Here is a 28,000-nt window from a genome sequence, read left to right on the forward strand (position 1 = left end):
CAAGTGAAACTGCTGCTGTTTCACACTCCAGGCTGGTAGTCAGCATCACTCTGCAAGTGCAAGCCTGACTGGTGGTTGGTAAGCAGAGAGTGGACACAAAAGCAAGGCTGGCCAAAAATCATAGAATCACAGAATGTTAAGAAGGGATCTTAAAGATCACCTAGACCCACCCCCCCCACACCGTTGTGGTGAGAAACACCTCCCACCAGACCAGGTTGCTCAAGGCCTTATACAGCCTTGCCTTGAACACTGCCAGAGCTGGGGCAAGCTCCCTGGGCAACCTGTTCAGTGTCTCACCACACTCAGTAAAGACTTTCTTCCTAAAGAAACCTCTTCTCTCCTGCTCATTGCTTTAAGAAAGGACCAAGATTAACTTGGATGGAGCATTTCCCACTGTTTCTGCTGGCACAAGCAAAGAGTGTCTCCATGATACAGCCCTGCCAGCTGCCCTAGGAGCAGCTGGAGACCCAAAGGAAAAGAAAAAATTCTGAGCTGGTGAATTTTGAAATGGTGCTTAGGAGCACTAGGATGGTTTAATGTCTGATTGTGGCTTTGGTAGGGTTTTTTTTTAATATGCAAAATAACCTAATGATTTGTTTGTACTCATAAAGGTGTTGAAAGTACTGCCTGGTAAATAGCTGCTACCCCACAGTTAAGAGATAGGAGTTCAGAAGACATTAGCAGGCCCACATAAAAGCCAGTTACAGAGGAGATTTTGTGGGTAAAATGTGGCTACTAGGATAAAAACTTTAAAATAGTCTAAGATATTTTTCTTTCTGTGTTTATTTGGGGGTTTTGGATTTTTTGTTTGGTTGGTTATTATGATTTTGTTCCCTAATGGTGGAATTTGCGCTGCTGTAAATACAATTTATTAACACAGGTTGCTGCTCAGTCTGAAGTAAGCCCCTCCATTTCTGACTGAAGAAAGTTGTTGTGCCTAACTCTGCTGCTGGAAGAAAGTTAAGACAGGTTCTCAATCTAGTTCTCCCATTTTGCTCCTAAAGTAATTGAGTAAGCCTCTTTTCTATTGCACAGTGCCTCCTCTATAAGACAATGCCAGTGAGTGGATCAGTGTCCTGAAGAGTGGTACAGAACCAAAGACCTGTACTTGAGGCAAGTAAAGTTTACAGTTTGCCAGAGGAAGAGGGATACACAGGCTGCAGTCTTATACAAGCAAAGGAACCTTTCCAGGGTAATGGGACTGTGATGAAAACATTAGTCAGAAATATTTGTATGTACAACAAAGTGCACATTCTGCAAAAAGTGGGAACCAATATCCTCAATGGTCATGTGAGAGCAGAAAAAAAAGAATGATTACTCTACATTTATGTGTGTGTGCTTTCACAAACTTAAAAAAGTATATGCACATTCAGGAACATATATCTTCACGACAGGATTAAGTTGCATGGCAGCTGAGCCCTGCAGAGCTCTAGTCCTAAGTAAAGACAACCACTGAAAATGAGGAATGAGCAATAAAAATGGTTGACTGTGATATCTATTTCTTTTATGTGAGTTTATGCCAACAAATGGTTTATCTAGTGGCTCAGGACACTCCTTCCACACTTTTCTCTAGGTTGTTACACCATGAACTTATTTCAATTAATGGTTTTATTTGATAAGACCATTTTAGGCCTTTCCATGTTAGCCTGGTAAGGCAAAAAAAGAGAGTCATTTTCATGGAAGTATACATGTTAAAAGTGAGCTCAAGTAATTTAAGGACAATATGTTGGAGCTAGTTGCCATCATCATAGCTTGAATTAGCTGTTGGCTAGATGTTTCATGTAATATTATGGGAAAGGGATAATGGAAAGCCTGAATAAGTGAAAAAATTTGAAAAATCAGGAAAAATATGTAAATTCAAGGTAAAGGTGTGCTCATAGGGAATACTTTCAAACAAAATAAATACTTGGTGTTTTAAATAAGTGAAAAGAAACCATTTCTACACATCTTAAATTGTTCTTCATCATTTTTTCACCATTTAAATTAAGTTACATTATATGTGTGACACAACAACATATGGGGATATCCAGCACAGGGGTTTCTTGTAACATTTTTAAATATTGTCAAATAAACAACTCAAAAACATTGACATCAGTGAGTTATCTATGCCACAACCAGATTTACTTGATACTTCCTTACATGTGGAAAAGGTAATGGGTAACAGATACAGATAGATGTACAGTTGTTCATCTGTACATGAACTGTACCTGTTTAGGCCTGTTTTTCTTAGGAGACTTAAACAGCACTTACTTACTGAGATTGGTAAAATGGACTAACCATGAGGACACTTTATCAAATTACTAAAACAGGAAGAAAATATTATGGGAGAACCAGTAAAACAGAGGAAAACCTTGAAAGTGTCTCTATTTTGCATCTTTTAAATCATCAAAGACCATGAATTCCCTAAAGTACCTGGAGAATAAAAGTCAGGAATCTGGAGAACTGTACTAAATACATTCTTCAGATACTGTAAGAGGAAATAAATAAATTTGTGCTAAACAGTATTAGGAGTTCTTTTAAATAAGGAAATTGTCCTTTGGGAGCTGCCAATAACTTAGGATATATTGTATTTCATCACAATCCACTCATACCCTATTACAATACTGAGCATTCTCAAAGGTCTCCCTGACATCAAAAAGAGGTTCCAGATCTAAAACTTTACGACACCTCATCTGTAATTCATCTGTAGTTCATATCTTCTAAATCCATCTTCTAGATTTTCCTTCTGTCTTTAGGCTTCAGGCTGTGAGACTGTGCTGTGGAGAGCAATGTGCAGAAAGCATCTGTCTCAGCTCTGTCTGTCATGGGACACTTAGTGCTGAAAATGTGATGCTTATCCTCTTGCCCTGTGAGGCGAAACTTGGCAGCCTGTGAGGGTCTCAATCTTTTATATCTGGAATACAGAACCATTAATGTAAGGTGAGGAAAGCTAAGCCTTATCACCAAAATGTGGAAAATTGGTTGCTGGTAGCATAAAAATGTAATGTCAAAGCACGGCTGCTATCCTGGTTTATGTACTGTTTTTGTGGGACGCTGAAATGAAAATCATTGAATGGAAGTAAACCTTCACTGACTTAAAACTCTGCTGAACTATAGAAAATGAAGCAGGAAAAGCCTGTGTTTTCTTCCGGAACTTTCTTTATTTTTGAATTTCATTGAATTTAGTGGCAAAATCTCAACTGAGATTCCTGATCCTTAATTTCAATGGTTCATGTCTATCTGAGCTGTGAATTTCTTGGAGCAGAAGAGATTAGATTAGTGTGGAATCTGCTCCAGAGACTATGGCACAGCAACTTGTGCTGGCTGGAACTTTCTCAAAAAAGCTGTCAAAAAAGTAACCACATTGTCCCTCTGAATGGACAAATTAGCAACAAAAGGGTCATGGAAGGATAGACTTGCTTTTTGAAGCTCCTTTTCAATTCACATTTTTTATCAATATGTTGATATTAATCAGTACTTTTTGTCCTTTCGAGTCAATGCTGTAAAGCGAGTGTTGTAAGTTGTAGCAAGTATGGTAGCAAGTGTTGGATAGTACAGGAGCTTTCCTTATTTAGATGACTTCATCCCATACAGTAATAATAGTTTGAAACAGGAATTCCATTAGATATAAAACCTCTTGCTATTTTGGTGTTGAATTCATGACCTTGGTATCTAATTGTTCCTCTTCCATTTCTTTTCAAAAATTACCCACAAAAAAGCTTTTCTTGCAAAATCAGGCAGACTGCTCCAATCTTCTAATGAGTGTTGCTCATTACATGATTCTATCACAGATATTGTGCAAGGGAAATTTTAATGATAACATTGTAAAATGTACTTTCTTGGCTTATGAACATGACAATAAAAAAAAAAAAACCCAAAAAACCCCAACCTATTAAAAACCTAATTGTCCAGTGTGTAATCTGCTTGAATATCTATTATATACAAAGGTAATCTTAAATATAAGATTGTAAATATATACAAAGGTAAAAAAGAGCTTTTTCTTTATCTCTTGGAATGTTGACTTCCTCTTAGCAGGAAGACAGGATCCTGTGGGGGTACCAGTTTGAGGAGATTACAGCAGCAGTTGTCTGTTTAGGCTGCTCTCACCCTTTTTCTGCATAAAGCTTGTGGAGCTAGGAATTGGGGGCTGCATCCACTACAGCATTGATAATGTGATCATACAGAGAAATCCTTGGACTTAGGCCAAGGCTTCCAAGTTTCCCAAATACCATTGCCAAGCCTTAACAGTTCTCATTAATCACCATGAATCATCACAACCTGCTGCCCTTACCAATGAGGTACATCTCCCTTACAGGTTTTTAAACTATTTTCATGCTACAGACTTTAAATAACTATTGGTTTTATTTAACCAGAAATTTCTCTGTTTCAAAGCTTGGAGCAAATTTTACCCCCAAAGCTGGTAAGTTTCTGAGAAGTTTTATAGAGTACTTTTACAGTCACAAATAAAGAAAATAATGGCAATTTATGACCCTTCTTGTATCACAAGATTTTATGCTGATAAAGACAGTGTTATGGTATCATGCAGAATGGAAGCATGCCCTCAAAATGCACTAGGATATTTTGGACAGTAAGTCCAAGAAGGTACATTTTGCTTGATTTTGGGTTCTTCAGATTGATATGAAAGCCCCCTTTACTATGTCAGTTCCTACTGTATAATCTTTCCTGGTTCTTTTTTATATGTGTGTGTAAACTTCATAATGTACGCACCATCTTTCCACCATAAAATCAGCCTATTTCATGACAGCATCTGCTTTCAGTGTACTGTCTACATGCTTTTTGTCTCCTAAAAGCAAATGAGCTCTGTACAGTTACTGTATTAGAACTTTCCTGTTGCAAACTAATAAAATAATACTGTTTGTGGCATTTTAGAAATGGCTTTAACTCTTCTTACATACAAGGAATATTTCTTCAACTATAAAGAAGAAAATAGCTATTTGATAACATTGAAAGTTTTGCTGGTTTCAAAATAACTAATTACACCGTGTCTGCAAACATTGATTTGCAAACAAGAAGCCACAGGTAAGTAAATTATGAGTATGATCAAGACTTTGTTTGCTCCTTTTAATTGCTACCCTTTAAAATTCTGTTAAGTAATTACTGTTGCTATCTGGTTTATACTACTGCATGGGATTAATTCAGTGATATTTTAATGATAACGCATTTTATTTCTACCATGTGAGGATTAAGCCAGTGTTCGGTTGCTGAATTCACTAGCTGTAGTTTTGCATTAAGTACTTAGTTAAAAATAGTGGAAGGTAATTATGTTTAAAGTTAACCCGTATAAGGAAGTGAAATCCAATGATTTAGTACTATTTGAAACACTTATAAAAAATATTGAAAGTTTTGCATTCAAAGATTCGTGGCTTACATAATTTACAGGATTAAATCTCCATGGTAAAAAAAAGGAGAAATGGTGTTGATGGATGTCTATAATTATATACTATTCTATCAATACTTTCAATATGTATGGCATTTTCAAAATAAGATCTGGAAAGTAGTAGCTAATAAAACACTTTTCCTTTTTCATGCTGCCAGAATATTAACCAGAATTTTGTAGATAAAAATAACCAAATAAAACTAATTTTTGATATGTTTGACATTGGAAGAAGGGTGGAGGGGGAGGAAAAGAAACGTGTTGCTCTTTTCCAATTGTCAAAGCATAAAAAAGTAATATTAAAAATAGTGAGCTCTATAATCAAGCTCCAAATAGAGATTTGTTCCCTAAAATAGCCCCATCTCAAAAAGCAGTTATACAGTAAAACAATGCATATTGAAATGTTAGTGGAATTTTTTTCCAAAGCTATTATTAAATTATCTTTCTAGGATTTTAAGAATGGTAATTATTAATTCATACATGTAGTTTTTTAGGATTGTTCTATTAGTATAAAAGAGAAGGAATTACCACATCTATAATGATGAAATCCAGTACTCACATTAAGGACATAAGCTCAGTAATATCAGCCAGCAAGAAAATTAATATTAAAAAGATGGTCTTGCCCCAGGAAGAGTTCTGTCTGTAAATTCACCACTAAGTATTTGTAGCACTGCAAAGCAAAGCCTTTATTATGTTGCAGTATTGCAATACTACTTCATGTTCTTGAAAGATGCATATTTATTTAGTTGGGTTTTCACACTGACACTGTTATTTATGGGCAAACCCTGCACACCCATGGGTTTTCAGTCCAACTCTACAGTGGACGAGCAAGCACTCAGATGAAGCACAGCAGAAGTGAGGAAGGTTATAGACAAAAGTGTAATTCTGCTTAACATAAATTGTTTTGTTCAGTATCCTGTATGGGAATCACAAGAATTTAAGAATCTCTCCCTGCCATTCATTCAATGAACTGAAATGGCCAGTGTTCAACAGGAACCAACAGCAGTAAGGTGAGATGTACCCTCATAGGTATATACATACCTCACTGAAATGCTAATTGTAGAACCATTATACAAATTAGGAATATATTTCCTTCATCATCTGTGAACACAGCAGCAGTCACACAGCATTACCTAATGTTAAAATATCCGAAAATAGTGTGAAATAAAGTTCACCTTCTCATAAAGACAGTGTTCATCAGTCCCAGCACTCAGCCCCAGATTCTCTTAAGAGTCATATGGGACACATTTTCAAGAGCATGCCTTTCTTCAGGATTGCAGCTGGGCCCTCTAGATAACCACTAAAAATTAGTTCTTTCCTTCAGGTAGTCAAAATTACTGTGGAGCTGAACACTCAGGGCTTAAGCTGTATCATTCTGTATCATGACACAATCATTACATACAGACTCTGATTTTTTTCCCTTTTTCTTTTTCAAAGAAAAAATACATTCATAAAATTTAATTAGAAACCTGTCTTTTTAAAAGTTGTTAATATGCAGAGTTAAAGATCCAAAAGTCATGAGGTATCAGAATTCCTGCTGCCCATAAAAAACTAATTCTGCTTGTCATAGACTAGATTTACAGTACAGATTTTACTTTTAGCAATCAAAAGGCAGCTGCAGATGGAATACCCTGTTCTGGTTTTTTACTTGTAGGCACACAAATAGTTTTATTTTACACTCATTTATTTTGTACCTGTACAAATAACTTATGTTTTGTCTAACACACCAAGCAAAATCTTTGCCTGTTAAAAAGAGATGTCAGAGCAGAAAAAATTATATTGGGTTAAAGAGAGGATAGAAAAATAAATTCCATCAAATAAAGTTTAAATAAAAAGAGAGAAATCAAGATTATCTTTCCAGCTTTCTTAGATTAAAATTAATTGGACCTGCTTGAGGAAAAACTAAGTTTTTATTGTGGTGTCATGGACACCAAGGATTTTTGGTTATCACAATTGTAATTTAAAATGTGCTTCATGTTGTAAAGCAAACTTTATTCTAGTATAATAATTAGAGTTGTTTTTAGCAGATTAGAGCAAGAAACAGCATGAAGGAATCTGCAGCATTTTTCCTCTGGACTACAGAGTCTGAGAAACTAACTTAGTCACTGCTATACTTTTTTGAGGTATTAGTGGCTCAGCTGAGGGAAAACACTATTTTCCTGGATTTGGAGAAGGAATCAGAATCTGATTTCCCAAGCTGCCAGCTGGGGCCTTCCAGACACTGGCCTAAGGATCTCCCAGTTGTGTCTTGTTGTTATTCTGCCTTGTACAGGTTACCATGATCACTACCTCTTGTTCAAAAAGTCAGGCCCTTCTCCAGTAGCCAGAGTACAGACCCCACAATATTCCTAGGGTCAAGATCTTTCTGCACTTATGACTTAGTATTGAAGAGTCAACTTCAGCATGACCCACATAGTCTTTGGCCTGAGCTGTTAACATGAGACAAGAAAAAGAACAAAGTTGGATCCTGTATCTTCAGTATTCTAAATGAGTGCTCTATAATCCAAAAAGCAGTTTTCTCTCACTGGGAATTCCATTATGGAACCTGAAAAAATTGATCCAAGTGGTAATTTTTCTGGTCTAGTTTGGCTTGTTGTGGTTTTTTAACAAGTTCATTCCCATGATGACTTCATATTTTAATGACTTGAACATTTATGATGAAAAAGTACTTCACGAAAAAGATTTTTGACCAGTTATAATTAATACTGTGCTTTCTATTATATTGTTTAGTGAAATTTCGAAAGCATGGCCTTAGGGATAATCTTTTAAATAGTTTCTGTTAATTGACAGTGTTATTCAGACATCTTCCTTCCACCCCGACCCTGGTAATAGGCGTAAGCTATATTAATGCAGTAATTATTTAGATCACTTTTTAAATTTTCCCCTTTTTTTTCAAAGGGCTTTTTACTTAAAATGTTTTGTAATGCTTTTATGTCTCTGAGTCTTTCTCAAGTAACAGGTTTTTCATGTATTATTTGGAAAGAGACATTTCAGAATCCCTCTAGAATTATTCAGTTTGGAAAACATTCTATAGACATAATTTGCTGGAGGCAAGCTAGCAGTGCAGATTAAAAGTTTACAAGAAGACAACAGACAAACCAGAATTACTCTAAAGCAGACTTAAAGAGAAAAAGTACATTTCTGCTAGGCCCCAAAGACCTTTATTTAGTGTCTTCTCAAAAACTAAAGTATGTTATTACATACCCAGTAAACTATTGATCTTCACTCATTTCTGTATTCCATTAGTATTCTTTCCTCAATGGTAGTACAGGGTCTCACAAATTTTTGGAAATTCTTTTCAGCTTCACCAGAATTAGCAAATGATTCATAGGTGGTATCTAATGAAATCCAAAGAAAAAAAAAATTCTAATTCTTTCTAGGTGCAAAGCATCTATGCTCAGAAAATTGCATGTTTCTCTGAGGTAATAAACATACTGACACTGTTAAAAAAATAGTAAGTAAAGTTTTGGAACTAGATGCCTTACTTTTTAGCTGCTCCACACCATGCTCTCTCAGGGTGCTATGTCATGATCTGCTGTTGTGTCTGTTTTTGTCTGGGACAGAGTTGACTTTCTTCACAGTGGGTTGTATGAGGTGATGTGGACCATATAATTTGTGACCACAACAATGTTGTTAACACAGAGATGTCTTAGCTATTCTTGAGCAGCATTTACCCAGACCTGAGGTTTTTTCTGCCTCTCACCCAATCCCACCCATGACTAGGCTGGGGGTGACAAGGAGATGGGAGGGGATACAGCCAGGACAGCTGACACAACTGACCAAAGGGTTATCCAACACCATATGGTGCCATGCTCAGCATATAAAGTGAAGGAAAAATGAGGAAGGAGGCACTCTCAGAGTGAGGGCATTTGTCTTCTCAAGTCGTTGTTACATGGGATGGGGCTCAGCTTTCCTGGTGGTAGCTGAACAACATTGGTGCCTGCCAGTGGGAAGTGGGATGAAATCCTTAATTCTGCCTTTTTTGCAATATGTAGCTTCTGGTTTCCCTGTTACATTAGCTTTATCTCAACTCAGAAATTTTCTCACTTTTACTCTCCTATCTCTAGTGTAGGTGAGGCAGTCAGTGGCTGCTTGGAGTTGATCTGCCAACCAGGGCTAACCCACAACAGGTTTCCTACCAGGAGAGCAGTTCTTCAAATGCTTAAACTTTATGAAAGTGTCAGTTGAAAATTACAGAAGTCATTCTCTGTTGACAGCCTTTTCCTTGCAAAGGGCGAATTCATTAAGTGACTTGAGCCAATGTGAGACTTGAAATTAGACCTCTGTTGTTTATCAAAAGCTAAAAATGTCTTATTTGTATCATTCTTACTTCAATGCCTCTATTCTCATGACCCTCCTTGCATTTCCTAAAAAAGCCACAAAAGTTAAATGAACCACATCAAAACTTGGGATATGACCAACAGACTCTCATTTCTAACCAAATCATCTAACCCTACCAATATTTGATTCATATTTTGCTTCATATCCAACTAAATTTCTGAAAGGCACCTACTTAAATATATTCCTACATCTCAGCAAACAACCTTCCTTCTTTTCTTCACCTATTTGTATTTCCCAGCTACACTGAGCATAGGGATTTAATATACTTGGCCTAGTTGTATCATCCATTGTTATGAGAATGGTTGTATTCACTAACTGGGCAGAAATGCTTTCTCAACTTGCCCTGAAAGTACAAAACACACAAGTCTCTGTTAAAATTTTCTGCATTAGCTGTAGGGAGTAGGTGGTCATCCACTCAGACCTGCAACCCTACTATTAATGCTAAGAGAAACACTGACCAGGTAAAAAGCTACCAAGGAGCTATTTCTCTAGTCAAGAAGGAAAAGGAATAGGAAAACAGATAATGGGAGCAAAATATTAACAGTATGTTTCCTTAACAGTACCTCACACTGCCAGATGGGAGAAGTGGCCCCATGTGGCCCCATTCCCTTCTCCCAAAGCCATAGAGCAAAGACTTGTGCCATTCTTCTACACCCTTACTGTTGTTTTGGTGGTCTTTCCTGATTTCAAGAATTCAATGGAATTTTCCTCCCCCTTCACGTCCCTGCTCTGCATGGAACTTACCTTCCCAGTGTGCAGCTGCTATCATTTCAGGAGGTGCTGCCACCAAGTACATTTGCCTTCATGTGATAAGATTGCAGGCAATTGTTTCATTAATGCTACACAGCTAATGGGAAGAAAAGGCAGGAAAGCTCCTAAGATTTCCATTTCCATAAATCTTGCCTAAGGCTCCAGCTGGAGCTGTCCTAGAGGGGCCACGTACAGTATAGTACAGTATATTCCCTGACTGCTTTTTTAGCCAAATAAATTTTGTTGATGAGTCATGTGGGCACTGCAGAGCATTTCGAAGTCCCATCTGGCAGAATAAAGTCACTTGCCTTCAAAGCATAGTGCATCTCAAAAGGTTCAGCATTTGGATTTGGTTTGAATTCTTGGATCTTTATTTGAATTCCCTGAGACTGTACAACAGACTTTCTTGCAGAATTTCCATCATTTCAGCTTCTAGTTAAAGCCACATAATAGCACAAGAAAACTTGTTCTCCTGCTATTACTGTCAAAAGCAGAAATGTACATCAGGTGAGGAAAGAGGATGAACCTGAATATATTATAACTTTGAGTAAGATTTGGTTCAGGATTTGTTCTAAGAATCAGGTGAGGAAAGAGAATGAACCTGAATATATTATAACTTTGAGTAAGATTTGGTTCAGGATTTGTTCTAGGAATAAGTTGAGGATTCTATTACATGACTTGGCTCTTGTTTAATAATTGTTTATATTAATTTGGGGGCTGACTGCTTTCATTTAACAGCTCCTTCATATATCTTATATTTCTACTAAATTATCAAGTCAACTTCTGTTTATGTTCCAGCCTGGCAGCTGCGTCTTCTAGTGCAGTGATCTTTAATTTCAATGGAGCCTTGTATTTGCAAAATGCTGTGTATAGTCCATCATTTCTCATTTGCTTCAGTTCTTCTAAACTATTTCTATGAAGAATGCAATGATTTTTTTCAAATATATAATCTTTGAAAAGATTATATTTAGTATCTCAAGCCTCAGCTGAAATCTCACTATGCCAACTTTTTCTAGAAAGGTTTCAATCAACTTATAAATACTTAAATATATTCCTTCTTCTATTGGAATGCTGATATTTTCTTATCTGCATGACTGGTTTAGCTAGGAAATGATTATATTTTGCTTCAGTTCCTGTCTGGAAAAAACACCTCCAGAACACTTATAAATCTGTGGATGAAATGTACACCTCTGTTTTAAATTCATTCCATTGGCCCTGTGAATGCTGGATCTTTTTCAGGTTTTATCACTTAGAAGATTAGACTGAAGATAGATCATGGAATATCTGGAAATATCTTGCAGGCTGCCTTTCATTACTTCAAAGTCATCCCGATAGCTCATTTTTTCACAGTTGCTGGTAGATTCTGTAAAACCTAATTTTCAGAGATACCCTCTATTTTCTAGCTCTCACAAAGTGTAAATGTAGATGATTGGTGCCAGTTCCACAGTTTTCTCTACTTTCCCCCCACCCCACAGGGGTAATATTAGTTATAGTATATAAATGTAACAAAATACCTATTTGCTAAGAATGATAACACCTTAAAATGTTGAGAGCATTCTTAGGGCTACATCATGTCCAGTGTGTCTGAGGGCATATTTACACCATTTCCATTTGTAAAAGACTAATTCTAGGCATAGTTTCTCTTCCGAAAGAAAAATGAACTGTTGCTTGCTAATGCAGCAAGCATCAAGAGCTGATGAAAAAAGAAGGTATTTCCAAATACCTAATTGCCTATTAGGTACAGTTAAAGCTTCTGAAATACTTTAACACGCCCTGCCCTAAAACAACTTCTGTGCATTTTGGTCTTTTTTCAAAAATGAGTGAGCAAAAGCAGTGTGGAGAAGCATATTAGAGGCAAAGTGGAACCATCTGACATCTAGAGTCTTCATCAAAAACGTATTAATGGGACAGTGTTTAAGCTGCTGGCTTGCTACAAAACATTTTACTTAGCTAGTTCCAGAATAATGCCCTGATCATAATGAGTAAAGGTAGTGACAACATTGTCAAAGTGGTTATTTGTCTATACGGAGAAAGAATTGTTAGCATTGCACAACCATATCACAAACTGGTCAGTTCTCAACTTATCATGATAGAAGGTAAGAAAAATTAGAGGACAAACTGCTATAACTGTTATGCAGTCATCCCAAGAAGGTCCTTAAATTACCTGTTAACTTAATGCTGTTTGGCAAGAGGCAGGCCAGTGAATACCACAAGTACCAAGAAAACCTTGGGAAGTAAAAAAAAAGGAAAGGAAAAAAAACTAAAGAAAAAATTGGTTTTCCAAACACCATTTGTTATGATATTAAGTGGTCTCATGCTTTAGTTTCTTCACGTTATACTCTCACTTCTGAGTGCAAACTTTGCCGATGGCAAAGGGAAATACAAAGTGTTGACAGTTAACTATAGCTGGCCACCTGGCCATCCATTACACCCCAGATGTGAATTGTGAATTTTTATATTCTTTCTATTTGAGGAAAATGCTTCCTCTGATGTTCTTGAACAACGCTTTCCAACCGGAGAAACCCACAGATTCTTATTTTGATGGACTCGTGATTACAGTGTGGATCTATGGAAAAATGGTGGGGACACAGAAGAATGAAGGATTGTGTAGAATATTTTTGCCATCTGTCTGCGTGTAAATTGTGGACCCATTGCAGTAACTGTCTGGTCTGTGGAGGTCCATTTAAACCTGCAAAATAATTATTTCATTGGTAGATATTTGTATACTGCTTAGTGAGTAGTTCAGCTGGGCTGACAAAAATCCTTCCTCAACCTGAAATATCTAAAAAGTGCGCAAAACTGTGTATTTCTTATAAATCTGTTTGAAACAAAGAACGTCTGAAGTTAAAAATTTAATCTCTTTTCCTGCATTCCATGCAAACACAAGCACAGCACTAATGTAACAAATACAATGCAAAAGTACAACTTTGCACTCTGGATGTCTGAGACCAGAGATTTAAGCCTTGGCTCTCACATTGTACTTTACCAGGGTCTGGGTCTTCCTTTGCAGTTGATGCTGCTGCACTTTGTGATCCTTCCTTAGGGGATCAAGGTGATCATCAGTTTTACACTGCTAGACTGGGCAATCAGTCCAACTATGGCATGTTCTTGCGTTCTTTAATTATTTATAGGAAATGAAACAGCTCAAATAGGATTGTCTATATAACCTGCTGGTGGTGGCTAAAACATGGGATGCAGTTTAGTTTCTCGGTCAGCTTGAGATACCATGGAAATATGAATCTTGGTATTTTACATACTGTGTGAACAATCTTGTAACTAGGGCAAAATTATTGTCTCTTAATAAAATAAAACTTCTGACTATATCACAATCCTAGGAAAATGGATGAGAAGGAAGCTGTACTATCTGATTTATGGGGTTGAAATAAAGGATGTGGCTACTACACCAGAATGATGCTGCTTTAATCTGCTCTCTCTCTCTCTCCATTCAGAAACGTGTGAGTAAAAGCAGTGCCCCTGTCAGCTTCTCAGGGCATAGGGAGGGGTGTGACTTAAATGAGGAGAGAGTGGAAAGATAAACTGGTTTCCAGTAGTTTTACTTAAGTCAGATCATTCATACATCTCTTTAAAATTCAAAGTTTTATTTAAACCCATATTTTCTATTACCCATTTATTACCTGTAAGATGTGACTCATGCTTGTTACTAAGACTCCTTTATATATTTTGACCTCAAAGCAGAAAAAATTGACCAACTCATTGGCACTGTCAGAGTGACAGAAAGTATCCATAAAGTAAACGAGAATGTTGTGGGTCTTTCATTTCTAAAAATCCACAGTCACACATCTCTTCATCTGCTTCATGCCTCTTCAGTGGAGTTTTCTTCAGAAACTCCACTTAGCAGCAGTGGCACCTACAGGATGGAAGGCAGTGGAAGCTGCTATATCTCAGGCAATAATTTCACATGATCAGAGAGATGCTCTACTGCATGCTGACAGTAGACTTGGCATTAATTCCTAGTCATTGCACAAAATTAAAATGCATTTTGTAATTTTGATGCAATATCTGGCACACCAATAGCTTGCTTCTGCCTTAACTCTACACTTAAGTTATGCATAGCGTTTGCTGGAAGGAAAGGCTCTGTTTGTAGGCAAAGCTGAAAATTTACCACAAGACACAAGCATCATCCAACTGTCAAAACCAGTTTTTTTCTTGCTGGCAAAGAAGCATTTTTTCCCATTTTTTACCTTTCAAGCTTAACTATCAAGTACGGATTTAAAAAAAATAGTAAAAAAGTGCACTGTGGGATAACCTCATGAGATGTACATTTTGTCTGGCATGATTTTTTCAAGTCCTCAATTTTTTATCTTCACAATAAAGTAACATTTTCCCTACTGATCACACTAGTACTGAAGTTTTCAAAATAGGTGGGTATTTATTATGAGCATTTAATTTCCCCAGAACTGCAATACTTGTTAGAAAGTATTGAAAAAATAAGTTCTTGTTTCCTTTGACATGTCCTTTCTTTAAGCATTCTTCTTAACTTGCTGCCCCCGTGACCTCCTTAGTAGCAGATACAATTCATTTCTTATGCAGACTGACAAAAAAGATGCATGGTATATGGCACTGCATATCTTTACTTCATTATTTCCTCATAGCAAAGACTTGAAACTGTAATGTGTGAGAAAGAAAAGGTGCCAACATGACATTTACTACTGCTAATATGAATCTGATTAATTCTACAACAAGAAACATCATCTTAACTCTTTATCTTCTTGTGTGTGTTTTTTGTTTGAACCAAAATTGATAAATCAGAATATTTTGACAAATAACATATACTTGCAGCTCTTGTTGAAGCAAACAATATCACAACCTAGTCATTTGCAGTAAGTTTATTATAAGGGAAGCAAGAGGCTGTCTTTTAACAATATTTACATCCATCTACTAAGCTGAAATCTGTTTTATATGGTACATTTACAATATATTTAGCCATAGTTACACTTTATTTTTAGGACAGCACAGTGAAAGTTAGAAATAGTTTCAGTGTGCTTCACCATGCCTTATTCCACAGTGTTGTGATTCACCACATTCAGAGAAAAAGACTTTCTCATAAGGAGGTGTTACTAAAACCTAATTATTCTATTTGTGCCTTTTTTAGAGACACAGAATGCTTTCTTTCTGTTTGGAACTTGTGCATCCAAAAACTGACTTCCTTATATCCCAGTGATGAAGCATTTTCTTAGTTTATACAATCAAAATTATTTAAATAATTAGTTGTTATTTGTCTTGGTGTCTCGATTATGGCTTGCTTTGCTTTTGTGCTTTAAGATTGATTTTCTCTTCCCATTTACTGGTGGACAGTATGAGAAAAATTCCATGTTGTAGTTTCACATTCTTCAATCTCATTTCTTACTACTTGTAGGTTTAGTTGAAATGTCAAATATGTAGAAACTGTGAAAAGTACCATAGAATGTGCCGATGTATATACTTTTAGGGAAAATGTTTTTCATCAAGGAGAAAAGGGTAAAAAAAAAAGCATTACAAGGAAGAAAAAAACCCCCATGCATTTGATTTATATACATATAATATTTCTTTATGTATAACACATATATTTAAACATTTATGAAAATTATAAAGAAATAATCCAGAACATTCAAACACTATGATATTTTTAAATGTAGGGTGACCAACATTGGATTCCAATGTTTGATGACCTTGTGAGTAAAATATTTTCATTAGATTCATTTTGTTGTCTTCCTTTATTGGATCACATTTAAAATGTCCATAGAACTATTGCTGTGGAGAAAAACAAGCTGGCTGCTAACTCAACTGTCTGGCCATAAAATTCTGAAAAGGGGGAAAAAAAGAAGGTGAGAGAAAAAGAATTTATGAACCAACACTAGAGGAGGATAAACAACATTTTGCCATAGTCCATAGGCTATTGGTGACTAAGCGAGGTTAGGACCGGCTGTTGCTTTGTCATACCAAAGCAATACAAATAACTTTGAATGCAAGCAAATGACACATAGGTCAGGATTTTAAATGTGAACACATGCTCCAGAGGAAACCATAGAGGAATAAAAGTTGTTCTTGTTTTGTTAGTTTAGATTCTGAAAGAAGCTTTTGTGTGTAAAGATGTAACATGATCCCATGCCTGGAGCCATGCCCCATGGTACACAGACTGCTGTGTTTGTCCCGGGGTACCAAAGACAGAGAAAGTTGCAGCCTGTCTATCTCCAGCCTGGCACTGGCTTTTGTGAAATTTGATTTACTTTTGCCAGAATGGTACCAAAAAGGACCTTTCTTATCATTCCTCCAGGGGATTTTGCAGGGAGAGTGTGAGCCCTGCTGAAGGTAAATCTTGATGATCATTGCTTTAAAAAAAAAAAAAATTAAAGAGCAGTTCTGTTTCAGTATTATAAACTCTCCTCTTTGAATACCTTCCAGAAATCTGCTGGTTTAATTTCTTAGTCCCATCTGTTTCTCTCTCACTGGCTATATTTGTTAGTATTTCCTCAAGCAGCATGTTGTATTGCCCTTACTGTGCTGGAGGAAAAGGGCATAGATTGATCATTTTACAGGACAGGGAAACGTTTATTTTGGGCTGAAGTAGAGTGTATTTCCTCTCTTCCTGCCCAGAGTTATAGAAAAAAAAAAAAAAACACTGGTGGAAAAAAAAAAAAAGGAGGGAAAAAAAAAAAGAAGAAGAAGAAGAAAAAAGCACAGGCTGTTTTGGTATACCAGGAAAAAAAAAAAAAAGAGGCAGCAATGTCAGGAGGGCCATTAGGCTGCTTATCTGTCTTTCTAGTTTGGCACGTGAAAGCTCCCAGCTCAGCATGCCATGTGTCAAATCTATCATTTGATATGTCAGGAACCATTATTCCCTCTTTTGTCACCAGTTTTGACCAAAGGATGAAAAATTGCTGTCTTACACAGACAAAATTATTGCTGAAAAAAAGGGCAACTATGGCACATAGGAGTAGGCCAAGGTGAAACCTGGGGAAGCTCTCCTTAGATTAGGTCTGGGTTAAGAGAATATTGATCTGTGTGCTAAAAACTGTTGATCTCTCTCTGAGCAGAGGATGACAAATGGTAGCAAACAAAAAATTGAGTGTCTCCAAGGACATTTGAGCTGCTCTCTGTTTTCTATGAGTATTTGTTTGGTTTGTAGGTTCTGCTCCAGGGATTTAAACTAAAATAAGCAAATATTAAACAGAACAGAAACAGCCATAAAATGATACAGTGAGAAACTACAGGAAGACTACAGTCACATAGAAATTACACTGAGTATTAAAATTGATAAATGGCTTAATAGTAAGAAAAAGCATGTGTTCACTGCAGAAGTTAAGCATATTGCAATTTTTAGGTGTTTTATTATAGCAAATGGGATTCCAACATCATAGTGTTTTATATTAATTTCTGGAATATTAATTTCAAGCATTTTTAGAAGCTCTGTACAGGTGATTCACAAACAAATTTTGTAAAAGGCAGTTAAAAGCAGAGGCTTCACAGCAGCTTGAGCATCTCTTGTTATCAGCAGCAAGTTCTCCTTTTCTTCATTAAGCATACCCAGAGATGAGATGAGTGGGGGAGAGAATTAATCTCCTGTACTCAGATCAGAGAAATAGCCACATTGGTAGACACAGTAAGCACCCAAGCAAGACAAATACCATTTTCACCTAATTGGAGAGAAGAGGTAGGGAGGCAGGTAGAGACCTCCAAGGAGAAGAGAATACTTCACTGAGGTAGAAAACTGTGGCCAGAGTTTTGTTTTACTTCAAGTTTTATCTTTAGAGCCCTGAGCTTGAATGAAGTTGAAAATAATCACCATGAAAGGCCCTTTCAGCCCCAGGGGAGTCGAGACATACTATAAACTGTGCCATATATAACTAAAAGTTTAACAGGGATTTGTTTTCTCAACTTTGAGACCCAGAGCAACTGTGATTCTCTGAGTTTGTGTTGGCACGAACCTTGGGCCTCCTAAGGCCTTCTTGTCTGAACAATGCCAGTGATTGAGTCTGTTCAGTGCACACTCCTCCCCCCATTCCTGCACACAGCTACCAAGAGTCATGCATCTCCTGTGACCTTTCTGAACTTGGCAATGCTGGTTTACTACCCATACACTTTCCCATTTTCTGCTGCTTCCCACTGGAGGTCACTGCGGCAGAGGAGTTGTGGACAACTAATCTGAGCTTTCCACTACTATGATACTTAGCAGCAGGTGGGGATACGTGTGGCTGACTTGCATCATTTTCAACCCTTCAGTGAGCGTGAGCAGTCAAAAGACAGTTACAGTTTTCGAATGGGTGTTGCAGAATTGAAAAAGAATGCCATGGATATTTTCAGGGTCCCTACTCCAGCTGAAGTTGACTGGTGGTAGCAGAGTTCACCTGAATCCTCAGCTGAAGGGTTTAATCCAATTAAACATGCCAGTTTATCAAAACTGAGAATGAAATATTCCAGAGTTAGGACTATTTTAATATAGTTGCAGTCAATTCTGAGCTGAGCTCATGGCAGATCGCCAGCCTCCCTCCTTGGCACTGTGATTCTGAGCTGATGAGAAGACACAACAGATCCCCAATTCCTAAACTCCCAAACTCTTTCACCACCCAGTAGCTCCCTTGATGAATTGCACAGACCAAAAGTTCCTCCCAAGGACACAAATATTTTCTAAGATTTTCTAAGAGGCCAGTTACATTCCCGATGAATGTTGTGCAATAAGCATGGCATCCCAGCACAGAAAAGTAATTTAGTCCCACAAATGTTTCACAACTAATATCTATCTTGACTAATTTGAGACTGAGCAGATAAATTCCAGCCCTTTTTGCACTTGGCCAGAAAAGAGACATTCATAAATATTGAAAATGTTACATTATCATGAGGTCATGCTTAGGCATGTCTTGCTTAAAGTTGGTAGAAATTCTTTGAATATCTTAAAAATATTCATATTTTTTAATGTAAAACAGTTTCTCATTTGAAACTTATAATTTGGCCACATAATTCAGTTGTGAGAGCTTCACTCCACTCCTTCTCATAAGAGCATTAAAACATGGTGAAACAAAATGTTTTGCTGTTTAAAACTAAACCAAGCCAAATTTAAGCTCACAAATATTTACTTCATTTCGCTTTGTCCAGACCAGAAGAAAAGTACTAGTTATTTGGTTTTCTTACATGAAGAAGGAAGTGCAAATTGAATTTCTGAGTTTGGGGAATTGGGAGAGGATGAGAGGACCCATGAAGACTGTGACCAGTAAGATGAATTTTTCCCTTCTTTTTGTTTACAGTTTTGTTTAAAGTTAAGGTAGATTAGGTGGGCAGAAAGCAACTCTGAGAGCATTTCTATTGAAATACTTAGATTATAATATAGACTATGTAGAATGTCTTTTTTTGGCAGTGGCTCTACAGATGTGTGAAGTGTGCTATTCAGCATTTTACTTCCCTGAGAGGGAAAAATACCAATTCACTACTCAACCTAGTCATATATTCTTGTGATCAGAAACTTGTGATTTATTCCTAGCTCGCTGAAAGTTTTGGAAAGCTATAATTTTGGTTGAACACTGTCACAGAGATCTAGAACCTCTACCCTTTGAACTTATCATTGGCTCAAAATTCATTTACTAGGTTTACAGTGAAAAACAAGAGAGCTGAGCTGGTTAAACAGCTTATTACCCACAAAAGAGGCAGCTCTGTCTCCTGTCCTTGCCTGCTTTCTTCTCTGGTACCCATTCTGGCTCTTGTCTGACCCTTCTGTGAGGCAGCTCAGCTTACTGCACTGGCAGAACCTCACTCAAAATTTTTGGTGAGTTCACTTCCTGCCTAATCAGTACTCTGAATTGATTTACCATGGACTCATGTGAGTGTCAGAGCCATTAGAAGAAACATGGTAGGAAGGCACAGTTAGGGTTAAAACATGGTGATAGAAGAGAAGGAAAGAGAAAGATAATTGACCAGCTCAGAATATGTAATGGAGGAGATGAGTGTACTGTGGTATGCTTATGCTTATGTTGCTCAGACACAGTTGCATCACCATCCACAAATGAGTATTTTTCTCCTTGACTGCAAAAGATGATAATGATAAAAATGATAATACCTTTCTCAGAATTATTGTCACAACTGTATCCCAGTGAATCCCATATATGGACCAGAAGCAAATAAGTGAGGACTGTTGGCTACTGTTTTGAGTATAGTAATCTTTTCTTCTGCTCTTGAGTTTCTCATATTTCTCTGGTTTCAGTTTCTCTCTAGGCTGACAGTGCAAAGCCCTGCAGAGCAGTCTCATTGCCAAGATCAAAACAGCTTCTTAGAATTGCACAAGGGCTTACTTAATCTTTATCATACAATCTTGTCATAGTCTTCCCAAAATCCTCAAAGGGACCAGGGAGGATCACTGTTGTTCCTTTCAAATCCCTAAAAAGGTGAAAACATGCCACCTTATTAAAGTAGCAGAAGAAGTTTCCTTACCTTTAATGCTATTCCACCATCAATGTGTTTGTCACAAATGGAACACCCTGTCTCTACAGGATATATAGAAATGCCATGAAAAATGTTGATGCCACATGGTGAAAGAGTATGGACTGAACTGGTGTGTCTGTGTTAAGAAAGTGTATATCTTCATGCTTTCCAAAATGAGTGTCCCCAAATAAGACATAAATACACCATACAAATTGAATTTGAAGTCAAATTTTTATGTTCGGACCTCCTTAAATGTAGTTTGGAAATCACAGGTTTGGTATGTAGTGCAAGGAATACATGTGGTTAGGTGATTTTATGGTTTCTCCTGTTTTAATGAATTGAAAAGGATACTTACCCTTACACGTGTCAGCATGCGAGTGTATTCACTTTCCTCCCTACATTTCTACCATTAGTCACATTTTAAACCTATCATGTCTTTCTTACTGTCAGTAGCCTATGAGTTCTCTGTGGTTCTTTGTGATATAATTCATCTCTAGATCATAAATCCCCAAATATTAAAATTCAGAAAACATTTATTAGGCCATCACATCAGTTTTCCTGATAGCACAGGACTGTTCTCTTCAGTTTCTTGGAGTGCTTCCATCAATATGGTATCTGGGTGTCTTCTAGCAATGCTTAACTGACAGCTGTCATGTATGATTCATGATTTCTTCAGTCTTCTTATGAAAAAAATATTTTGTGTGCATTTAAAAGAAAAAACAAAATTGCAAGTAAAAAGGTGTTAGCTATATAAAAGTAATTTAACCTTCTCTAGGCAAGCAGCACATCAGTAACCTCACTGCAGCTATAATGCTAATTCTGAATGACCATTGTGAATACAGCAGTTCAGTGGTAGTTTTCCATAGCTTTGAACATTGATAAATAAGATTTTAATCTTTTTTTCCCAATTTATGTACTCTTTTATCTAATTTCTGTTTACATTCTTCAGTCTTCATTTTTCAAAGAATCACCGAGGCTGGAAATTATTTCCAATATGTTCAAGTCCAGCCTTTGACCCAACACAACTACCTCATCTGAACCATAGCTCTAAATGCCACCATGACCACTCATTTCTTGAATAGTTCCAGGGATGGTGACTTCACCACCTTCCTGGGCAGATGATTCCAATACCTAAACACCCTTTTGGTGAAAAAAATCTTCCTGATGTTCAGGGTGGAACTCTCCTCATTCAGCTTCAGTCTATGTCCTCTTGTCCTGCTGCTGTTTTCTAGGGAGAAGACACCAAACCCCACCTTGCCACAACCTTTGACCGATAAAGACATGCTTGAACCTTCTTTTCTCCAGGATAAACATCCCCAGATCCCTTTAGCCACTCCTTATAAGACTCACTCTCCAGACCCTTCACCAGCTCCGTTGCCCTTCCCTGGACACACTCCAGCCCCTCAGTGTCTTTCGTGTAGTGAGGGGCCCAAAACTGGACGCAGGATTCAAAGTGTGGCCGGACCAGTGCTGAGTACAGGGGGACAATCACTGCCCTCATCCTGCTGGTCGCACTATTTTTGATGTAGGCCAGAATGCTATTGTTCCTCTTGGCCATCTGAGCATGTGCTGGCTCATGGTCAGACAGGTGCCAATCACCATCCTCAGGCCCTTTTCCACTGGCTCACTTTTAATGTTTTTTATTAAGCAAAATTAAGCATTTCCAGTAGAAGTACATATACTCTTCAGAAACTTAAACTTTCATTAATTTGTACTCTCCCATATGTAATAGAAAGCTTAAAAAGTATTCCCAGCATGCCATCCTGTCTCATTTAGCAACATGAAACACAGGCACAACTGACATATAATCTTTGACACTAGTTCATTGTTTTTTAGACATTCCCTCAAGATCCTTTTATATATTGTCAGAATCTCCTTATTCTTAAGATAATTTAGATGTCCCAATTTCCAAGACAGCAAAAAAATTGCTTTAAGCAATTATTTATGTGATAATTATTATTATTCATTATAAAGCTATTTATCTCCTATTCAAACATTAACCAGATTAAGAAAAATGATACCATAAAAATGACTCTTGCAGCTCATGGCCCTTAAACTCCAAGGACACAAGTTATCTATTCAGGAATATATTCTTTCCTTTTGCTCTTGGCAAAAACTTATTTAAAAAATGCTACACTTCAGTCAATTGTGTCATTTTTTCATCTGTTGTCACACTCTGTGGAGCTCTCCCTGTATGGAGAAGGCCACAAAATGGCTGATATACTACTTTTAGCATACAAATGATTTCTCCTTTTATTGTCTCCCTCAAGTGTTATGCATGAGTATATGAATATATTCCTACTTTGTGCAGCTTTAATCTTACTACAGTAGTGTGTGTTTATTGACATATGAAAAGTAACTTGATACAACATATAACCAAATTATTATCAGCAACGATGTATAAAATTCTATTTAAAAACTTGTAAGTAAAGCAAGGAACTCATTAGTATAAAAAATGTATAGGAATAAGTTGTTAAGTTTTATTTGTGCCTGCATATTTGTGAGATATAAAAAGTAATGTAATATGGCTTTGCAAATCATTTGGTCTAATTTGGCACTACAATCATGCTGTGTATTTCTGTGCAGTAGTTCAGAGAGCAGTTAAAGTTATTCATATATCTTCACTGCATTTCTCTACCCAAATACTTTGAGATACCTCTTATGCTTAAGTTGAGCACTGAATTTCCAGTGACATTTGGCTTGGGGAAACCACAAGAGCTTTAGAAAAACACTTGTAGTTAAATTACTGATACATCTTTGCCTTAAAATAGTATTTTGGACTGGATTCATATTGTTCTTGAGTTTCTAAGGGCTGGCTATCTAGTCCAAAGCCTCTTTTCCAGTCTATGGAAAGAGAGAAGTGGAGACTGTGTTGTGTGTTTTTCAGAAACACCTATTTAATGAGTAGTTGACCCAGAGATTGCTGTCCATCTCCATTGATCTCAGACTGAGCATGCATTGGGGATTGACCAGTCACCTGGCTTTTGTGGAGTGTTGAAGTATGATTCCTATGCTTTCAGTGTTAACATTTGTATTGAACCAAGTTCTGCTCTCAAGTCCATACATAACAGCGCAAGCGTATAAAGAAGTGGTGCGTCGTCTCCACTCTGAGTCAACAACATGTGGGCCAGACTTGTTCTGGGTGTTGTGTGAAGGCAGCAGCCCCACACTGTGCCTACCTCTCCCAATGAAGCATCCCTTCTCCCACACACTCTCTTCTTCCACAGTGCGCAGAGCAAGTGCTCCAGTGTCTGCACTCAGTGACCATAGAAAACCCTGTCATGTTTGGTCACTTAAGGGCACCATGTTTGTTAGGTATTTTTGCTTACAGCTCTGTAAACAAAAGGAGACTCAGACCTTGTTCCATTTAGAGCTCTTTGATATTAACAACTACACTTCACAACACAATGTTTTCCCACATAAATGCAAAATTGTGCCTTTGACACCATCAGCTGAGTAATGTGTTTCACCATACTCCACTACTCTTATCACCAATCTCCCAAGGACATGGGTTTGTCTTCCTATTTCTAAACTCATCTCCTCAGGCAAGTAATTTTTTTACAGAGCATATGAACTTTGAATTATTTTTCAAGAATCTTGTCATCCTGTTTGTGGCAGAGCTATGGGCAGCACATTATTCAGGCCCAGAAGCCATACCGTGGTTTCATACCACATACTTTCCCCTCTTGCCAGCTCATACCCAGCCCAAGATACGTGGACTCTTCTACACATCGTAGTCCTCTTGTCTCATTAGCTCTATTGCTCTAAATGTAGAGGCTTTGAAGGCTGGATCAGGACAAAGTCTTTTGACAAAAATCTTCCTCCATGTTGAAGACCTGACATGGCTTGCCGGTGGAGTTAGACTGAATACAAACTATAGTTTAATGTAAAATATGGGGGGTTTTTTAAGCATTAGTTCTGCTTTTCTGTAAAAGCTTTGACTGGCTTATTCACTATGGGTCTCTCTGTCAGCACTAGTGTTTTATTGCTCATAAGAATCTTGCAGCATGAGGACTCCTGCCCAGATGTTTCTACCAGCCCAGGCACGTTTGCTAAGCATGACTTTCTTCTGCTTTCACAGAAGACTTTGGACTGTTATGTTTTTTCTTCAACAGATGTTTGTGTTCTCACTGTGCAAGTCTTGATGCTTTCACTGGCCTTGCTATTCTTTGCTAATTCTTGGTTTGAGGTTCATTTTACCTGATTTAGGTACCAGAATTAAGCAGTTTAAGCTGGCTAATTTAGCTAGGAATAAACTGCTATCGAAGATAGCTATTTTAGTCTAGGATGATTGCCGTCTGGAAGTGCTTATGGGTACCCATTAAGTATAGAGGCAGCCTAGATGACTAGCTTAAAACAAACATTTAACATTAAGGTGGTTCAAGGTAAGTGAAGTGAGTCCTGCTCTTGTGCAGGAATGAATGAATTTGGACAATGGAAAAACAGAGCTCTTCCACTTAAAGCAGAAGAACATTTTTAAAGCAGAAGAACATTTTCCCTCCCACACTCTGCATCTGACCAGGAAATGCAGCCTCTCACAGAGAGAGCTGCACCCCAGCAATAACCACTGCCACACACCTCATTTTGGTACAAGCATAGTTCTGATTATTTCTTAAATAGCAGAAGAACTTTCCATTTAAGAAAAAATCACGTATCTGTAAATTATTTTAACTTGTTTAGTGAAATCACAAATCCTTGCATATCTGAAGTGTAATTTAAGGAAAGCTAAAAAATTGCTTTTTTATTCTTCTGACACTATCTCACAGTTTACCCACAAATCATCTAAGTTCCTTCTTTGAGCTCCAGACTGAACAGCATCATGATTCCATTCATGAAATTAGAAAGGTTACTCGCCTCCTTCTATCAATTACTCTATCAGCAGCTTGGGTAAAAAAAGTGCCATCAAACAGAGAGGAAGTACATTATAACATCTTGTCTCATGTTTGCCAAGTGTCTTACAGTTTAAAAAGACCATTGGAGTGTAAAGTATGACAATCTATTATAAATCAGGGTTTTTTCCTGGGTTCAGTCTGATTTCCTGTTTGTAAGGCGTGCTAGACAGTGACTTTCAATGTTTTCTCAGGCTGTAATATTATTTCAAAATGATCATTTTTCATATGGTATGCTTTTCCTAATTCAGTTCCTCTGTGAAGCATGCTCCAAACAATGATATCAGATAGGACAAAACCAGGTAACATTGTGAAGGTTATTTGAATAAAAGTATAATAAAACCAATGTAAATCTATTCACTAGATAGATTTACATTTTTTTGTTGCAAGAGACAAAAATTTAGTCTTTAATGACAGCATTTAGGAGAGGGTTGTTTCAAAAACTAAAGAGTGCTTGCATTTTGACAGAAACCTGTCCTTATGTGTGTCACATTTTCTATCCAGAAATTCAATTATTTTATTCCAATTATTGTGTTCCATCACTGAGAAGTGAAAATCCTCATAAGAAACTATCCAGAAGACCACTCCCAGGGCAAGAAATCTTGACAGTAATATTCTGTCTTGTTTTGGGAGTGGGGTGCATTTGTTTATTTTTGTTAGATTTGATATGTTTGGTTTTCTTTTTCCTATTGTACAACAGGACCATAATTAGAAAAATACTTTCATCTTTCATTTTTCAGGATCCATTTATGACTTTGTGTGATTCATGAAATGTGAGGTAATCTTGAGATGATTTACATGAAACACTAAAGGAGACTGATTTTGAGGAGGTAAGTACTCATAAATTGGTATATTTTAAAAGGCACAGTCATGTATGTATCATGTGCAGTATTATAAAAGTAATATTAAGTACTGCAATCATGAAGAGATACGGACCCTTTTCCTTCCTGAAAGTCAAACAGAAGTTTCACCTACCTTCACTTAGAGTTATATATAATATCCTCCAAGATTATTAAGAAACTCCTAATCTTAACTGCACTTAATTCCTAATCCCTCTTTGATCTCATGACAACAGCAGTAGGCTGGTGAGTTGAGTCTGGGGCAAGAGCTGCACTACTGTGATCTGATCTGAGGACAAATATGGACTAGGTTTTCCCCTGAAAGGTAGCGCAATACCTGAATTTATTTGCTGCTCTTCACACTCACTTCCTATCATAGTTTGTGTGGACAGAAGAAAATGTCTACCCTTGCAAATAGAAGATCTTCACTGAGAAATCTTTGCCCATTCAGATGCAGAGCACTTCCTTGGCTTTAAGATGTTACTGAGTGGGAGGGCGGGGCGCCATGACATATGAAAAGACAATTTCCTAGAGTTCATTAAACCATAAGTCCAGGAACTTGTTCCTTAGGGAAATAAACTCAGTGCCCTTGAAGGAACACTTAGAGTCAGGGCAGGAGAAACTTCTACTGAAAAAACAGATGTTTTCAGCCTGCCCTTCTCAGTATTTTGTTAGATGGTCTAGAAGGCTGGTATTGGGTGACTGAAGGGTTATTATACAAAGGCCAAACTAAAACAGTGAGCTTTACCAGTGGCATGGACTCAGTTGCATGTCCAGAAAGTTTTTTGCAGCAGCAATGGGGCTGCTCTTGACCTTCAGAACAAGACCCAGCTCAAGAAAAACACAAGAATACTTGTAAATAATCTCTATTGTTTTGCCAGATGCTTTCAGTACTTAATCTGTCTCTTAAAACTGAAAAATTACAATTGCACCTGATGTTCTATCCTTTTAGGTCAGCTCTCAGTCAGGATGTCAATGTGCCTTTCTTGGCTTAGATTGGCTTCAGTGTTCATGTCTTCATTGCAAAAGCTTATTTCATTTAAACTGCTATGAACTGTCCATTCCTGCATGACTCCCGTTCAAAGCAATGTGAAGTCTGCAGATGAATTAATGGCAGTGTAGATTTCTGGTTCTAGCAGGTTAGAAACCAATAATTGCTAAAAATAAGGGCTTCTACTCAGTTCTTCCTGAAATTAAAAAGGGGAACTTTATGGGTGGCACTGTGTGCAAGCGTATGTGTACTTTTAAAGGAGTGACTGCTGTGAAAGGCATCCAACTGCACAGCATTGATACCTACCTACACACTACTTTTCATCCACCACATTTCCTACACTGCAAATGTTATAAATGGAACACGATGAAGACAATGTTGTAGCCAAGATTCTGAAATGTCTAGTACT

The 28,000-nt window shown here is 37.3% G+C and overlaps 1 long non-coding RNA gene across 1 annotated transcript in view; it reads left to right on the forward strand.

The window, feature by feature from the left end:
• Positions 1 to 26,591, forward strand: part of LOC136553606 (uncharacterized) — a 105,022-nt gene extending 78,431 nt beyond the window's left edge. The window contains exon 4 of the long non-coding RNA XR_010783189.1: positions 26,502 to 26,591. This is a non-coding gene — a long non-coding RNA (uncharacterized lncRNA). The remainder of the gene's footprint in view (positions 1 to 26,501) is intronic.
• Positions 26,592 to 28,000: the final 1,409 nt, after the last annotated feature.

This window comes from Molothrus aeneus, chromosome 2 (assembly GCF_037042795.1).
Source record: "Molothrus aeneus isolate 106 chromosome 2, BPBGC_Maene_1.0, whole genome shotgun sequence".
Lineage (NCBI taxonomy): Eukaryota > Metazoa > Chordata > Aves > Passeriformes > Icteridae > Molothrus > Molothrus aeneus.